This window comes from Pan troglodytes, chromosome 16, assembly GCF_028858775.2.
Source record: "Pan troglodytes isolate AG18354 chromosome 16, NHGRI_mPanTro3-v2.0_pri, whole genome shotgun sequence".
NCBI classification, from domain to species: domain Eukaryota; kingdom Metazoa; phylum Chordata; class Mammalia; order Primates; family Hominidae; genus Pan; species Pan troglodytes.
In genome coordinates this window covers 57,778,617-57,793,957 of record NC_072414.2, presented here as the reverse complement: position 1 = coordinate 57,793,957, position 15,341 = coordinate 57,778,617, and the positions used below count along the sequence as shown (strand labels likewise).

Below are 15,341 nucleotides of genomic sequence, written 5' to 3'. Positions count from 1 at the left end.
TGGACAACAAGAGGGAAACTTCATCCAAAAAAAAAAAAGATTACAGGTGTGAGCCACTGAGCCTGTAAAACAAAAAAATTATAAGTTCTCTGAGCTTCTACCCTGAATGAGCCCTGTTTTTAATAAAGATTAAGGTGGTTGGTTCCTGCAGAGACTCTACAGCTTAGGATAAAACAGGATTAAAGACAAGTACTCATATAAATAAATGACTGTCTTTTTTATAATATGAGAAAATTATGAAGACTAATGGAATAACAACAGTTGATCATCATTTATCGAGTACCAATAAGGTATATGATCCTACACAATTCCTTTTGAGGTTTCAGGGTCTGAGATGGGGTTTAGGAATAAAAATGAGAGACAAGAAATCTATCACATAAACTAATTGTCTTGGGTCAATGTTATTATTGGCTGATTGAGGAAAGGGAATATGTCTTTGGAATTTCCTTTGTAAATGCCTACTTGTGTGGATATATATAGACATGTGAATGTTTTTGATGATGATAATTAACAATCATCCTATACAAATACATAGGTTGTTATAAACTATGTACTTAAGAACTGGGACAACTGTTCACAAAATGAGTGACACGTAGTGTAATAAAAGAGCTGATTTGTCCTTCAAACAATTATAGGCTTGATTATAAAATACTCAAAAGCGGGGAATGATTAATATATAGTTGGGTTTGTTTTTGGAGTGGAAGGAAGGTAGTTAGTTAAAAAGCAAACAAACAAAAATAGTCAGGGTTTTCTCCCCAGTATCCCTGAATCTGGACTAGGATTTGTTAATATCTTAACAATTTCTCAGTTGTGAATAAAACAAAAAACAAAGCAAAACAAAAAAATAAAACAACAACAAAAAAACAGTCCTTCCATGAGTTACCTCATGTCCAGGCCTTCTACTCAAGTCCTCATCCTATGCAAAAATTCTCTTTCCTTGATTTAGAGATGGGGTTTCACTATGTTGCTCAGGCTGGTCTCAAACTCCTGGGCTCAGGCACACCTCAGCCTCCTAAGTAGCTGTGACTACAGGAGCCTCCCACCATGCCCAGCTGGCTAAAAATAAAATTCCTTTTCCTACTCCCTCTGAAGTTATAGATTTTTGTTTGTTTGTTTTTTAATAGAGACAGGGTCCCACTCTGTCACCCAGACTGGAGTGCAGTGGTGCGATCATGGCTTTCTTCATCCTTGAACTCCTGGGCTCAAGTGATCCTCCTGCCTCAGCCTTCCCAGTAGGTAGGACTACTGGCATATACCACCATGCCCAGCTAAAGTTATATATATATATTTTTATATATATTTTAAATATATAAAATATACATAATATATATTTTATATATTTTAAATATATAAATATATTTTATATATTTATATATATAATATATATATATTTAAAAAGGACCGTACAAAAGTTTCCCAGAGGTATCTGCACAGTTTTTGAAAAAAATTAGCATTGTAACTCCCTATTTCAAAAAATTTAGGCCAAAAAGAAAAATATTGAGTGAGGTTTCTTAGGTCCCAGGTATGAAGTTTCCTAGGAATGATAAGCTAATAATCATGGTACAAAGCTTTGCATAGTCTCTTCACAAACAAAACATATATCACTAGTGTCTTTCTTGTTTCAGTCCTGGAAAATGACAAATTTTACTCGACAGCTGCTTAACATATGGAACAAAACCTTGTCTCACAGGCAGTGCACTCATTTAAGCCATACATCTTTCTCTCTTAATTCAAAGTGACAGTAGTGACAAGAGCAAAGTTTTTTGGAAGATATTTTCAGAGCCACTCTAGTTAGCAGCTTAGTTACATCCAGTCTAGATGGCATTCTTGTTTACCCATGTGAACTTCTGCTTCAGTTATTCAAATTCTTTGAATTCCTCAGTTCTGAGAACTGGGGTGGGCATTATCGATTTTTCCCAAAACTTTCATCTGTAACTATTTCCAATAGACTCTAATCCCCAAATGTGCTGGTTTCCACTTCCCTGTTGCTTTGGAAAACTCTATATAACATCAGTTAGAGTCTATTTTGCATTTGGTAGTTCCTTATAAACAGATTCACTGTGTTCTCTAGGTATGAATATTTGTTTTACATTGATTGTTTTTAGACATAGGACTTACTAACATTCTAAAATTCTGCTTTTTCTTAAATATGTGCCTTAATTGAAGTACTAATAAAGCTTCTAAATTAGATTTTGTAGTTCATAGTAAATTTACATAGGCAATGTGTTAGACTTTGCATACGTTTTGTAGAAAAATAAAACCAAACCTAAGTAAGTAAAATAAAGGGTCAACTAAACAATCCAGCAGCAAACTCTCCTAAAGCTGCAACCACTTCTTACCCTAAATTATAGTTTCACTACTGGCCATACTTTCATTCTGCTTACTTCTTTTAGTTTCTTCCTTAGATCTATTCCTTACGTATATTTACAGATTATAACACTAACCTCTACTGACTTTCTCCTTCTAATGCAACTTGGCCAGTTTCACTGAACTCTTTTTTTTCTTTCTTTCTTTTTTTCTTTTCCGTTTTTTAGATGGAGTCTTATTCTGTTGCCCAGGCTGGAGTGCAGTGGCACGATCTTGGCTCACTGCAACCTCCACTTCCCAGGTTCAAGCGATTCTCCTGCCTCAGCCTCCTGAGTAGCTGGGATTATAGAGGCACACCACCACGCCGGCTAATTTTTGTATTTTTAGTAGGCACAAGGTTTCACCATGTTGGCCAAGATGGTCTCGATCTCCTGACCTCATGATCCACGCGCCTTGGCCTCCCACAGTGTTGGGATTATAGATGTGAGCCACCGCACCCAGCTGGATGGGGTAATATAGTAACAGTAAAGAATCTGAATGAAGCCCATCCTTAGGTGAAAGTTTACAAATATTCCTAATGTTGTAGTATACCAAGACTTACTTCTTGCTAGCTATCAACCACCAAAAAACATGCATTTCCCTAATAATTAGGTAATGTTCAATATTCAGTCATGCAAAATAGAAATCTAGTCTTACAAAATAAATAGTCTTGTAATCTTTCCTGACAACTAGCAGAGTGCATTGTATATAACAGTACAAAGATTGAGGGAATGAATTCTATGCCTAGGCACATGGCATTTAAGGTTTTACTTTTTAAAAATCCACAAGGCAGTGTGGTTTGGTAGAAGCCTATTGGCCCAGGGACTGTAAGGCGTCTAGCCATGTGATTTGGGAAAACTCATTACGCCTTTCTGAGCTTTAGTTTCTTCATCTCCAAAATAGGATTTTCCTATGTATCCAGTGTATTTCATGGGGAGTTTGGAATGCTGAATTCCAAGAACTGATTGGTATTTATGTAAAAGACAAACTAAAAAACTAGGAATCTAGGAATCTGGATTCTAGTCCTAGCTCTTCTCATGCTTTTGGGTGTACTGTGTATGGCTTTGGACAAGCCGCAGAGGGAAAATGGTCACTTTTTGAAAATGAAATGTTCACTAGATGATCTCTGAGATTCATTCCTGCTAAAAATAATCTATGTTCTGGATCAGAGAAACATGAAATCAATTTATGAGTGTCATTCTCATGAAGACATTATGATGTAGGTCAGATGATAAACTGTAAATCCATTTTTTAAAAATTGCCTGCCTCACATTAACTTTTTTATAGCCCAATCCATTTAGCCCTACCCTTGTCCAATTGTCCTACATGTTACCTAAACTCTAACCTTGAGATCTTCCTTTGCAACTGATGACCATTTTTATTACCCTTAGTATTTCAACTCCTGGCCCTACCCTTGCAGCAAACAGGGCCTTACTTTATGTGTTCATCAGAATTTGAAATGGAAGAATATGTTTCTTGTCTCTTTTCATAATGCCACTAATTCCCCATTCCCTTTTAGCATACAGCTAGTTAAAAATGAATTGTATTATTAGGGAGACTGAGGAGGAGGATCACTTGAGCCCAGAAGTTTGAGACCAGCCTGTGCAACATAGTGAGACCTTGTCTCAAAACCAACAAATAAAAACCAAAAAAATGAGCTGTATAATTATATCCTCTCTTTAGCCTGACATCAAGGGTTCTGTGGATCTCTTTTCTTCAACTGTACCATCCATTACCTTCCAGAGAGAACTGCACAGGTAGGGAGCAGTTTGCACCGCCTGATTGTGCCATCTTCAAAAGCCTTTCTTTCGGCCAGGTGTGGTGGCTCACGACTGTAATCCTAGCACTTTGGGAGACCGAGGTGAGTGAATCACCTAAGGTCAGGAGTTTGAGGCCAGCCTGACCAGCATGGTGAAACCTCGTCTCCACTAAAAATACAAAAATTAGCTGGGCATGGTGGCGCATGCCTGTAATCCCAGCTACTTGGGAGGCTGAGGCAAGAGAATCGTTTGAACCCCAGAGGCAGAGGTTGCAGTGAGCCAAGATCGCGCCATTGCACTCCAGCTGGGGCAACAATAGCAAAATGCCATCTCAACAAAGTAAAAAAATTTTAAAGAAAATAAAATAAAAGCCTTTCTTCCATTTCAGATCTAATATAGTCAAGTAAAAGCCTCATCTCAATTCGACTTCCGTTTCTCTTTTAGCATAATTTTAAACTATGTAAGTTATTATGACATAAATCTAATACATCAATGTTTATTAAAATTAAATCTGCCGTTAAGATAATTACAACCAGATATGAATACTTGCAGGGTTATGAATGGGAAATGTAGAGGAAGGCTTTCCATTTCTAGGAGATAATAAAGTGATGCTGACACTAGAGAGCCCAGAATAGCTTTGGGGGATTATTTAATTAACAAGGTAACCACCTTACAAGAGGCTTTAGAAATCTTTTTTGTTTTAAATTTAAATGTTTGTTATTAAAAGTCTATTATTCTCCAAATCTTGAATAAGCTAATAGTTAAGAGTTTCTCCCTTCTGGACTAACTTTGCCCTTGATTTGGCGCACCTGATATAACTAACTGATCAATTTCTTTGTCTGCATGCACATACGTAGGAAAGAACAAGATGTGTTTAGGGGCGGCAGCAGCTTAAATGCTTTCTCTCAATTAAGAGCCTTGTGTTGACAGTCTGAAAGTGTTCCAAATGAGAGACTATCTCCACCACACTAGAGAGGGGTAGGGGAGAGAGAAGCATAGGCCCTAGTCCCCTGCTCCTCTTAGGTAACATCAGGACTGGACATTGATGAACTTTCCACCAGGAATAGAAAGAAAGGAGAGGAGGAAGCTAGCAATCTCCAGTGATGTCTGGAACAACTGATCATATTTCCTTAGAAAAATCAGCCTGCCAACACAGGGATGGATGAAGAAGGAAAGAGAAGAGATAGAAAATCCAGCTGGGCGCGGTGGCTCACGCCTGTAATCCCAGCACTTTGGGAGGCCGAGGCTGGTGGATCACTTGAGGTCAGGAGTTTGAGATGAACTCGTTGCCTGGCCAACATGGTGAAGTCCCCTCTCTACTAAAAATGCAAAAATTAGCTGAGCATGGTGGCATGCACCTGTAATCCCAGTTACTCAGGAGGTGTAATCCCAGTTACCTGGGAGGTGGAGGTTGCAGTGAGCCAAGACTGCGCCACTGCACTCCAGCCTGAGCAACAGAAAGAGACTCTATCTCAAAAAAAAAAAAAAAAAAAAAAAAGAGAGAGAGAGAGATAGGAAATCCAATTAGATGACTACTGCAAAATTTCAGGCTAAAAAACAACCCAAAAGGTGTGGGTTTGAACTAGGTCAGTGGGAATGGGGATGAAGTGAGGGAGGATACTATTGATGTTAAGGAGATGACAACAATTCTTTTTCAAGATTAATTAGATGTCAATGAATGAGGGAAAAAGAGGAGTTGATGACTCAGGTTTTGACTTTTTTTTTTTTTTTTTTTTTGAGATGGAGTCTGTCTCCCAGGCTGGAGTGCAGTGGCATGATCTTGGCTCATTGTAACCTCCGCCACCTGGGTTCTAGTGATTCTCCTGACTCAGCCTCCAGAGTAGCTGGGACTACAGGTGCATGCCCAGCTAATTTTTGTATTTTCGGTAGAGACAGGGTTTCACCATGTTGGACAGGCTGGTCTCGAACCCCTAAAAAAAAAAAAATTCAGTCTCCACAGGCGGCTTTAGCTTTTAGGTGCATGGTGAGTTCAACTATAAATTATTCGGGAAATGAGAAATTATAGGAGTAACAGGTTTGGGGTAAAGATAATGACTTCACCTTTAAATGCTGAATTTCAGGTATACTTGGGACTGAGCTATCTGGAGGCAGTTGAATACACAATCCTGAAGTGCAGGAGAGAGGTATGGACTAAAGACGTGTGTGTCTCCTATTCTGAGTGATTATATAGACAGAAAAGAGGAGGGCTTTTTAAAATTTTTTTTTTTTAGTTTATTCTCAGTTGCAGGTGTTTCCCCTTGCTGGCAGAGTTCCTTTAAGTCTTGACAATAAAAAGGGCATTCTTGTTGTCCACCCTTGTAGGATGCATGTCTGGGCCAATCAATAAAAAGAAAAGACTTGTGGTGTCTGATTTGTTCTGCTTCAGGTTTCCCAAATAGCCTAGCTATAACAACAGTGCTGAGTTCATGAGAAAAGCTGACTCATATTTCCTGCAAGTCAGCACAGATATCCATCCTTCCAAAGAATTTGAACCTCTGGCCACTCCCAAAGACAATCAAAGTATTGCAACAATTTATGAGCATCTCTTTCTTTTGTTATCTCTATTATAAAGATGCAAAGTAAAAACAAACAAACAAACACACCTTTCCTTCCTTGTACCACCCTCAGCCCCATTCCCCAAACAACGATGTCCTTATCCTTCAGAGAAAGTCCAGTTTCTCTCAGGGTTGGTTCAAATGCCATCTATTTTGTCTATTTTGTCACCTTCAATTCTCACAATGAGAACTAATCACTCCACTCGCTTGGGCTCCCATAGCAACGAGTTTATCCATCTAGCATAGAATTTGTCATAGTTTGACTTTTACTAAAGTTATATGCCTAGGAAATACTTTTTGCCTCTAATGTGTGCTTATCTGTCATTGCTTTCCTTCTGTGCCTAGTGCAGTGTTTTGTATACAAATGTTTTCTGAAGTGAATTTGTTAAAAGTTATGAAAATATTGTCTACCACTTCAAGAAAGTCAGAGGAGTATACTTCGTGGTCAATGACAGTTAAAATACATATTTTTAAAACAACTCCCCTGCAGATAATTTAAGAAGTAAAAATTCAACTTATAAGGAATTGCTGAAAGAGGTAAAATTGCTAATTTGAGGAAAATGTTGAGAAGTGATCATTTTCAGAAATTTGAAAAAGTGCTGAGTCAAAGATATGACTCCTCAGATGGCTACCAAAACGGTAGAGACAGCAATGGCTCAGACTGCTACAGCTCTCCTGTCCTTGGCCACTCTTCTCAAGCACCAGGTTTAGAATTTATATTTCTTTTTTTTTTTTTTTTTTTGAGATAGGATCTTGCTCTGTCACCCAGGCCAGAATACTGGGGTGGGATCTTAGCTCATTGCAGCTTTGAACTCCTGGGTTCAAGCAGTCTTCCCAACTCAGCCTCCCAAGTAGCTGGGACTACAGGCATGTGCCACCATGTCTGTTTTTTGTTTGTTTGTTTTTGTTTTTTTTTGTAGAGATGAGGTCTTGATGTGTTGCCCAGGCTGGTTTCAAACTCCTGGGCTCAAGTGATCCTCCCACCTCGGCATCTCAAAGTGCTGGTATTGCAGGCATGAGCCACCATGCCCAGCCAGAATTTCAGAATTTGTCACTTCTAACATGACTTTTCTTACTATTATTCTTGAAAATTGTTCAGATAATTTCTTTTTTCTTTTTTCTTTTTTTTTTGCAACCTCTGCCTCCTGGGCTCAAGTGATCCTCCCACCTCAGCCTCCCAAGTAGCTGGGACTACAGGCATGCATGCACCACCATCATGGGCTAATTTTTGTATTTTGGTAGAGATGGGGTTTTGCTATGTTGCCCAGGCTGGCAGATAATTTCTTTCAAAAATAATTTCATCAGGTTTGTGTTTTTAAGAAACAAATGCATAATTTGACCACATTGCTAATAAATTTTAGTTTTTGGATTAAATACATTGGAATGTCACTCAAACACTGTTTCACAGTGAATACAATTTGTCAATATGGATTCTACTTTGTGACACATCTAAATAGTTTCTAATAGGCCATAGATCCCTGGTAGTTTTTCTCACCCATAAGGAAGCCCTGTAGCATAGCTATCAAGGACTGCTTTGTAGGCCGGGTGTGGTGGCTCATGGCTGTAACTCCAACACTTTGAGAGACTGAGGAGAGCGGATCACCTGAGGTCAGGAGTTCGAGACCAGCCTGGCCAACATGGTGAAACCCCCATCTCTGCTAAAAATACAAAAATTAGCCAGGCGTAGTGGAGGGCGCCTATAATCCCAGCTACCCGGGAGGCAAGAGAATCGCTTGAACCCAGAAGGTGGAGGTTGCAGTGAGCCAAGATCACGCCACTGCACTCCAGCCTGGGCGACAGAGCAAGACTCTGTCTTAAAAAAAAAGGATTGCTCTCTAGAGGCTCCAGGTTTTCATTTAAAGATGTGAGAAACTTCTGGTATAGCAATTAAGGTGCATAGATTTAACAGGTGGAGAGGATTAGGCTGTACAACAGCTTGCGCTTCCATTGCTTTAAATGGTTATTGGTTTCATAGTTTTCCTTCATGCATCATTCAAATCACAGCATTTTAAAATAACTTCTAAGAAATAGCCAGATACAGTTCCACATATAAAATATGACAATTTCAGAAATGGCATGGGGCCAAAATTTATTATCCAAAAAATTCTATTTGGCTCATGTCTACAGTTAGAATCCCTTGCCCAAATCACATCTAGGGTTTAGGTTTAACCGTGACTATAGTCACATATGCCTGGAGTGTTGAGAGGACTCCTGATATGACTGTTAAGGGGGGCTCTGAGGTACGATACTTCCTGGGTACACAGTCAAATGCTGCGTATTGGTTTTCTACTGTTTATCAATATTGTTCTTTAAGAAGCTATTTTCTCTGATTAAAAAAACCTTCATGCCTTTTAAACTTTTGAAAGGTTTTAGAATCTCATTGTGTATGCTACATGCAACTATATAACATTTTAATTGGTACTCTGTAGATGAAAATATTTGTGTGTATATATATATATATGCACATATATATGTATAACCAACTAAAAGAGTGCTTTTGCTGCTAGTGGAATATTTTGATATGCCAAGCTACTCCTTAAAGAGGAATTGACCTGATACATCTAGCAACACTTAAAACTAATGAAAGGCTAAATCTGTGTCCAATGGGTAAAGAATTGGGAGGGTTCCCAACTGGACTTTAAAAAAAGCTTTTTAAGGTAGGGCACAATGGCTCATGCCTGTAAACCCAGCACTATGGGAGGCTGAGGTGGGTGGATCACTTGACCCCAGGAATTCAAGACCGGCCTTAGGCAACATAGTGAGACATAGTCTCTACAAAAAACAGAAAAATTTGCCGGGTGTGGTGGTGGGCACCTGCAGTCCCAGCTACTCCAGAGGCTGAGGTGGGAGGATCAATTGAGCCTGGGAGGGAGGCTGTAGTAAGTCGTGATCAGGCCACTGCACTCCAGCCTGGGCAACATAGCAAGACTCTGTGTCAAAAACAAGTCTTTTTTTACAGCTTTAACTGACATACAGAGGACTACATATATTTAAAGTATGCAACTCGATTGTTTTGTTTTGTTTTAAAGCAAAATCTTGCTCTGTCACCCAGGCTGGAGTGCAGTGGCACAATCTCGGCTCACTGCAGCCTCCGGCTCTGGGGCTCAAGCGATCCTCCCACCTCAGCCTCTCAAGTAGCTGGGACCACAGGCGCACGCCACCACGCCCGGCTAATTTTTTGTATTTTTGGTGGAGACAGGGTTCTCACCATTTTGCCAGGCTAGTCTTGAACTTCTGAGCTCAAGCTGACCCTCTTGCCTCGGCCTCCCTAAGCGTTGGGATTACAGGCATGAGCAAAGGCGCCTGGCCTCAGTTATTTTTATAACCTTTATAGCATGTTTCCCCTTAAAATGTGCTGAAGTACTTTTTTATTGTCCCTCTTCTCCCACTAAACTGCAGTTTCCTGAAGGCAAAGGTTTTCTGTTTCCCTCACCACTGTGCACCCTCTGTATGGATGTTTGTTGACTGAATGAATGAATATAATGAAAGAACTGGAGGTAGGAAATAAAGTTGTAAACTTGGTTAGTAAAAGGCTATGCAATTTAGGAAAAGTTGACTTCAAAGCAGAGGGATTTTGGGGGTCCTGTTTCTTCTTTCATTTGTCCATGGAATAATGTCTAACATTTATTGAGTACTTTCAAGCACTATACTAAGTACTTCACAGGTATTATAGAATTTAGCTCCCGAGCAACCCCATGGGGGTAATCAAGCTTTATTAACCTCATCTGTCAACAGCCATCAATGGTGGAGAGCCACAGTCAGGTTTAAGTAGGCCGTATCCAATTAATCCAAAGTAATCGACACCCCGTCAGTCAACAATAGCTGTTTCATCAACGTACTTTTCGGAGAAACCCCCTGAATTCCCCGCTTTACCTTTCTATCTTGGGACCGAAACCTACTCGGCGGTTGCTAACCCTTAAGGGAGTTTCCTGGAGAATGTGAGCACCCTTGGTGGAGTGAGCAGCAGCTGCTCAGATCTAGCAAGTCTGAGACGAACCGAGCAAGGCAATCTTAGGACTCCCAGAGTGCCGGGGAGGAAGGAAGAAACAGGTCAGTTGGCGCGAACTGGATTCTTGTGCCTCTGGGTGACGAAAGGTGAAGGGATTGTACGCTTCGCCCACGCCAGCCTGGGGCTTGGGATCTCCTGACCCGACGGGGAACCGCGGTGCGTTTCCCCAACTACACCGCACGTCACGGGCTAAGGCGACTTAGTCCCGCCCACCTTCTCCGCCCCATTATCAGTTTGGCGCTAGGACCCCACGACCCTCAACTCGGCCCTCTCCTCCCACTCGGGCCAGATCCGGCCTTCGATTGGTGCTCGCGGGCGTGATTCCCGCCCCCGCCCCTTCCGTCATTGCCAAGATGGCGCCGGTCGCGGTGGCCGCGGAGGCTAGAGTCGGAGAAAGAGGCGGAGGCAGTGGCGGCCGCGAGGGGAGGGGGAGTCCCGTCTGACTGAGACGGCAGGCCTGGGCGGGCGGGCGGGGGTGCCGCGAAGGGCGGAGCGCCGGGCTGGGGATGAGCTAAGCGGGCTCAGAGCGCCGCGGCATTCAGCCCCTCGTGTCCCGCTACCGCGCGTGAGGGATTCCGGCGCCGCTCTCCGAGCTCGATCCGCTGCTCGCACGGGAGCCAGCTGGGAGGTGAGTGCGGGGGCGGCGACCCGGGCAGCGGTGGCAGGTGGAGCTGTCACGGCCCGGAGAGGTGACAGCCGGGGGCGCGGGAGCGGGGCGGGCGGGTTCGGGGAGGCGGCACGGATGGCCGAGATCTCCGCCCGAGAGCTCCTGAGATCCGGGAGGTGCTCCGCGGCTCGGTCCGCCCCGGGATGGCGCGGCGGTGCTGAGAGTAGCACCCGCGCCTCTGCGTCGGACGCGTGGGGGGCTCCTGTGTTTTCATTCCAGATTTTCTATTCCAGGCTGGCCTGGGGCTGTTGTTATTTGGGAGTGGGGGCGGGGAGGGGGAGGTCCTGGATCTGGGATTTTGACAAGCCCGTTACGTAAGTCGGAGGTGGCTTCCCGGAATCCCACCTGCTCGGTATCTGAGACAGGCGGCGGGGGGAGCCCGGGGTGCCTGCAGGCCCACTTTTCCTCCCAGGGTCTGTTCAGCCTTCCCCGGCCCGCGGGCACGGGTTCTGCGTGAGCGCGGCCAGCGTCCAAGTTGGCCAGTTTTTTCCTAGTCTTTTTGGGGGGGTGTGTGGTGGGGGAAGGGAACTGTTCCTGGTTACCACCATTCCCTTTGAAGTTTATTGCTTTCTGGAGGTGGGGGGCAGGAAAAACAGTAAAAAGCTTGTGACCTAAAATTGGGTCGCAGCGACAGCTTTTCATTATCGTGCTTTTAAATGACAGATGTGCTGGAAGATTGTTGTTGTTGTTCCAATGTGCTTTTAATTCAAACGTATGGTTACGCCTAGAACCGTAGAGAGAGGTTTTTGTCTTATAGGACAGTTATTTCTTGTTTGCAACAGCAGGACAGGCATCAGTCAACAGGCATGTATTTATTTGAGGAGAAAACGCGTGTCAGCCAGCTAGAGACCCGTGAGGGCAGAAATTGTATTACTCTGTGAATATGTTATTCTTTAAAATGTATTATACGTTAATGAAAAGAATAGCCCGAATGTAAAAGAAGTCTTACAAGAAAGATTACAAGCTGTTATTTGGTGTGTATATAGTCTCCTTCTATTTTCTGTTTACCCTAGTATACCTCTTCTCTCCTTGGGGGAGGAGGTGGAGACACCTGTAAACAGCGTAGCCCCGGTTACGCTGATCTATTGTAGTACATTTGGGATTATTTTAAGAAGTATTCTGGGGGACCTAAGATTGGGTAATAAGTAAGGACTCTTGAGCAAGTTATTCAGTTTATGTTGATAGCGGTTCTGGGATTCGACTTCTGAAAACTTAAGTATACAAAATTTCTGAGCTGTTTGAACCCTGTTTGAACTTAAAATAAAATATTATATTTGACTTCTTTTTTGGAAACTGTTTTGGGCAGAATTAAACATTTTCGGCAATTTTTACTTTATTTTCACGATTTCCCTTTGAACCACAGCTCTCAGTAGGAGTCCAGAACAGCATATGTTATCATCATCATTATATATAATATGTTACATAATTTTCTTTTTCTGAATGATTAAACATAGACCTACTTCACTGTGGAGTTTAATTTTTGTTTTATATTATTTTTTAAGCCCCTTCCATTCTGGGATCACTGTGGAATTTTATAACAGTGTACTTGCTGAGAAAGTTAATTGATCTTGATACCAGTCGCAAATTGGGAATAAATATAGATAACTTTTGGTCCAAGTTTTAAACTTATATACACAATTTTACATTTTTGAAAATTGGTGAAGCAATATGAATTTTTTGTCTGTGCAAGAGAGCCAGGAAGTTGATGCTGATTTGTTCTGAACTTTTCCACATGAATTACCACTGGTTTAAAGAGTTATTGATTCTCAAGTTCCTGGAACTGTTGTCCTATTTCTGGTAACTTGAATAGTATTTAGTATAATTGGGAGGCTAGAAGAAGAGACTACATGACATTTATTAATTCATTAAAAAAATTATGGCAGAATTATAAAATAAAATTAGCTGGGATTAATAGAATTGTAAAATAAAAGTAGCTGGGACTACAGGCGTGCACCACCGTGCTTGGCTAATTTTTGTATTTTTTGAGACGGGGTTTCGCCATGTTGCCCAGACTGGTTTTGAACTCGTGAGCCCAAGCAATCTGCCCGCCTTGGCCTCCCAAAGTGCTGAGATTACAGGCGTGAGCTACCGCACCCGGCCAGTTATTACTCTTATAACTGCTATTATAAAACTTGGTTTTCCACTGAGTGATATTAGTTACATTATATTTTGTTGTTTGCAGAATTTTTCAAAGCATTCTATGTCCTACAAAAACCTACTTAAAGCACTGATGCAGATAGAGGTGTTTGGTATATAATAAACCTTGTGCTATTCCTACTTAAATTGATGGTGCATTGTTCTAGGTGGAAAACAAAAGTTGCTCTAGCAGGAAAATTGACTTGTTATTCTTGCCTTCGCTGATGTCAGAGACTTATCTTTGTGGGATTTTTCCTTTTTCCTACCACAGGTAGAAGAAGAGTGACTGAGAATAGCTGATACATTTTTCTTCCTTATTTTTTTTTAATCTAATACCCTAGATTGATTGTTTATTCAGTAGAATTTGTGGGAGGATGCTGGGTGTGGAGGGAGTCAAGCACACCACACTTTATTATTGTATATCATAGTTATCACTTTGAATTCTACAAGACCAATGTAGAAATGTACTTTTAAGAAGTGATTACGCCCTATGAGGTGGCTCACGCCTGTTATTACAGCCCTTTGGGAGGCCAAGGCAGGAGGATCCCGTGAGCCCAGGAGTTTGAGACTGCAGTGAGTTATGATTGTGCCACTGCACTCCAACCTGGGCAACAGAGTAAGACCCTGTCTCAAAAAACAAAAGTTTTTTTAAAAACTTAACATTTTATAAGAGTGGAACAATTTTAATAGTCAAATGCATTATAATATGGGAATGGTGAAATTAATGATAATCTATATGGTGGATACAACTTCTAAAAATCATTTTAAAAATGTACTGACATAAGAAAGTATAATATAATAGTTAAATGCATTATAATATGGGAATGGTGAAATTAATGATAATCTATATGGTGGATACAGCTTCTAAAAATCATTTTAAAAATATACTGACATAAGAAAGTATAATATAATAGTCAAATGCATTATAATATTGGAATGGTGAAATTAATGATAATCTATATGGTGGATACAGCTTCTAAAAATCATTTTTAAAATGTACTGACATAAGAAAGTATAATATAATATTAAGAGAAAAATTAGAATATAAAGAAACATATACATGTAAATGGCAAAAAGATTTGCAGGAGACATATAAAATAGTAAGAGATGTTATCCCTGGGTGATCGGATTATGGGTAATTTTTATTTTAGTTTTTGTGCTTTTCTCTATTCTGAATAATTATTACTTTTTTTTTTTTTTTTTTAAGACAAGTCCTGGCTCTATCACCCAGGCTGGAGTGCAGTGGCGTGATCTTAGCTCACTGCAACCTCCACCTCCTGGGCTCAAGCCATCCTCCCACCTTGGCCTCTTAAGTAGCTGGGACTACAGGTGTGCACCACTGTGCTTGGCTAATGTTTGTATTTTTTGAGATGGGGTTTTGCCATGTTGCCCAGCCTGGTCTTGAACTCGTGAGCCCAAGTAGTCTGCCCGCGTTGGCCTCCCAAAGTGCTGAGATTACTGCACCTGGCTGGTTATTACTCTTAAAATTACAAAGAAGACATTGAAATATTTTCAAGGGTCATAGGAGAAAATACTGAAAATCCCAAATAACTATTGCTACAGTAGGAAAACTGTCTTAAGATTCATTGTTAGCAAAACTAACCCAAAATATCATGCTTATTTGCATTACACAATAATAGACACAGCTTGTAATTTAGATGAAGGTGTTCTCTTAACCAGCACTGGCCAAGCGCAGTGGCTCACGCCTGTAATCCCAGCACTTTGGGAGGCCGAGGTGGGCAGATCGCAAGGTCAGGGGATCGAGACCATCCTGGCTAACACGGTGAAACCCTGTCTCTACTAAAATACAAAAAATTAGCCGGGCGTGGTGGCAGGCGCCTGTAGTCCCAGCTACTCGGGAGGCTGAG

The 15,341-nt window shown here is 41.3% G+C and overlaps 1 protein-coding gene across 32 annotated transcripts in view; it reads left to right on the top strand.

Annotated features, from left to right (window-relative positions):
• Nucleotides 1-11,014: 11,014 nt before the first annotated feature.
• Nucleotides 11,015-15,341, top strand: part of DENND4A (DENN domain containing 4A) — a 132,997-nt gene continuing 128,670 nt past the window's right edge. For 24 of the 32 annotated variants that reach the window (XM_054667690.2, XM_063795168.1, XM_063795179.1 and 21 more), the window contains exon 1: nucleotides 11,015-11,298. The gene's annotated coding sequence lies outside the window, so the exon portion shown is untranslated. The remainder of the gene's footprint in view (nucleotides 11,299-15,341) is intronic. The other 8 variants (XM_063795180.1, XM_063795178.1, XM_063795174.1 and 5 more) reach the window with 2 other exon arrangements.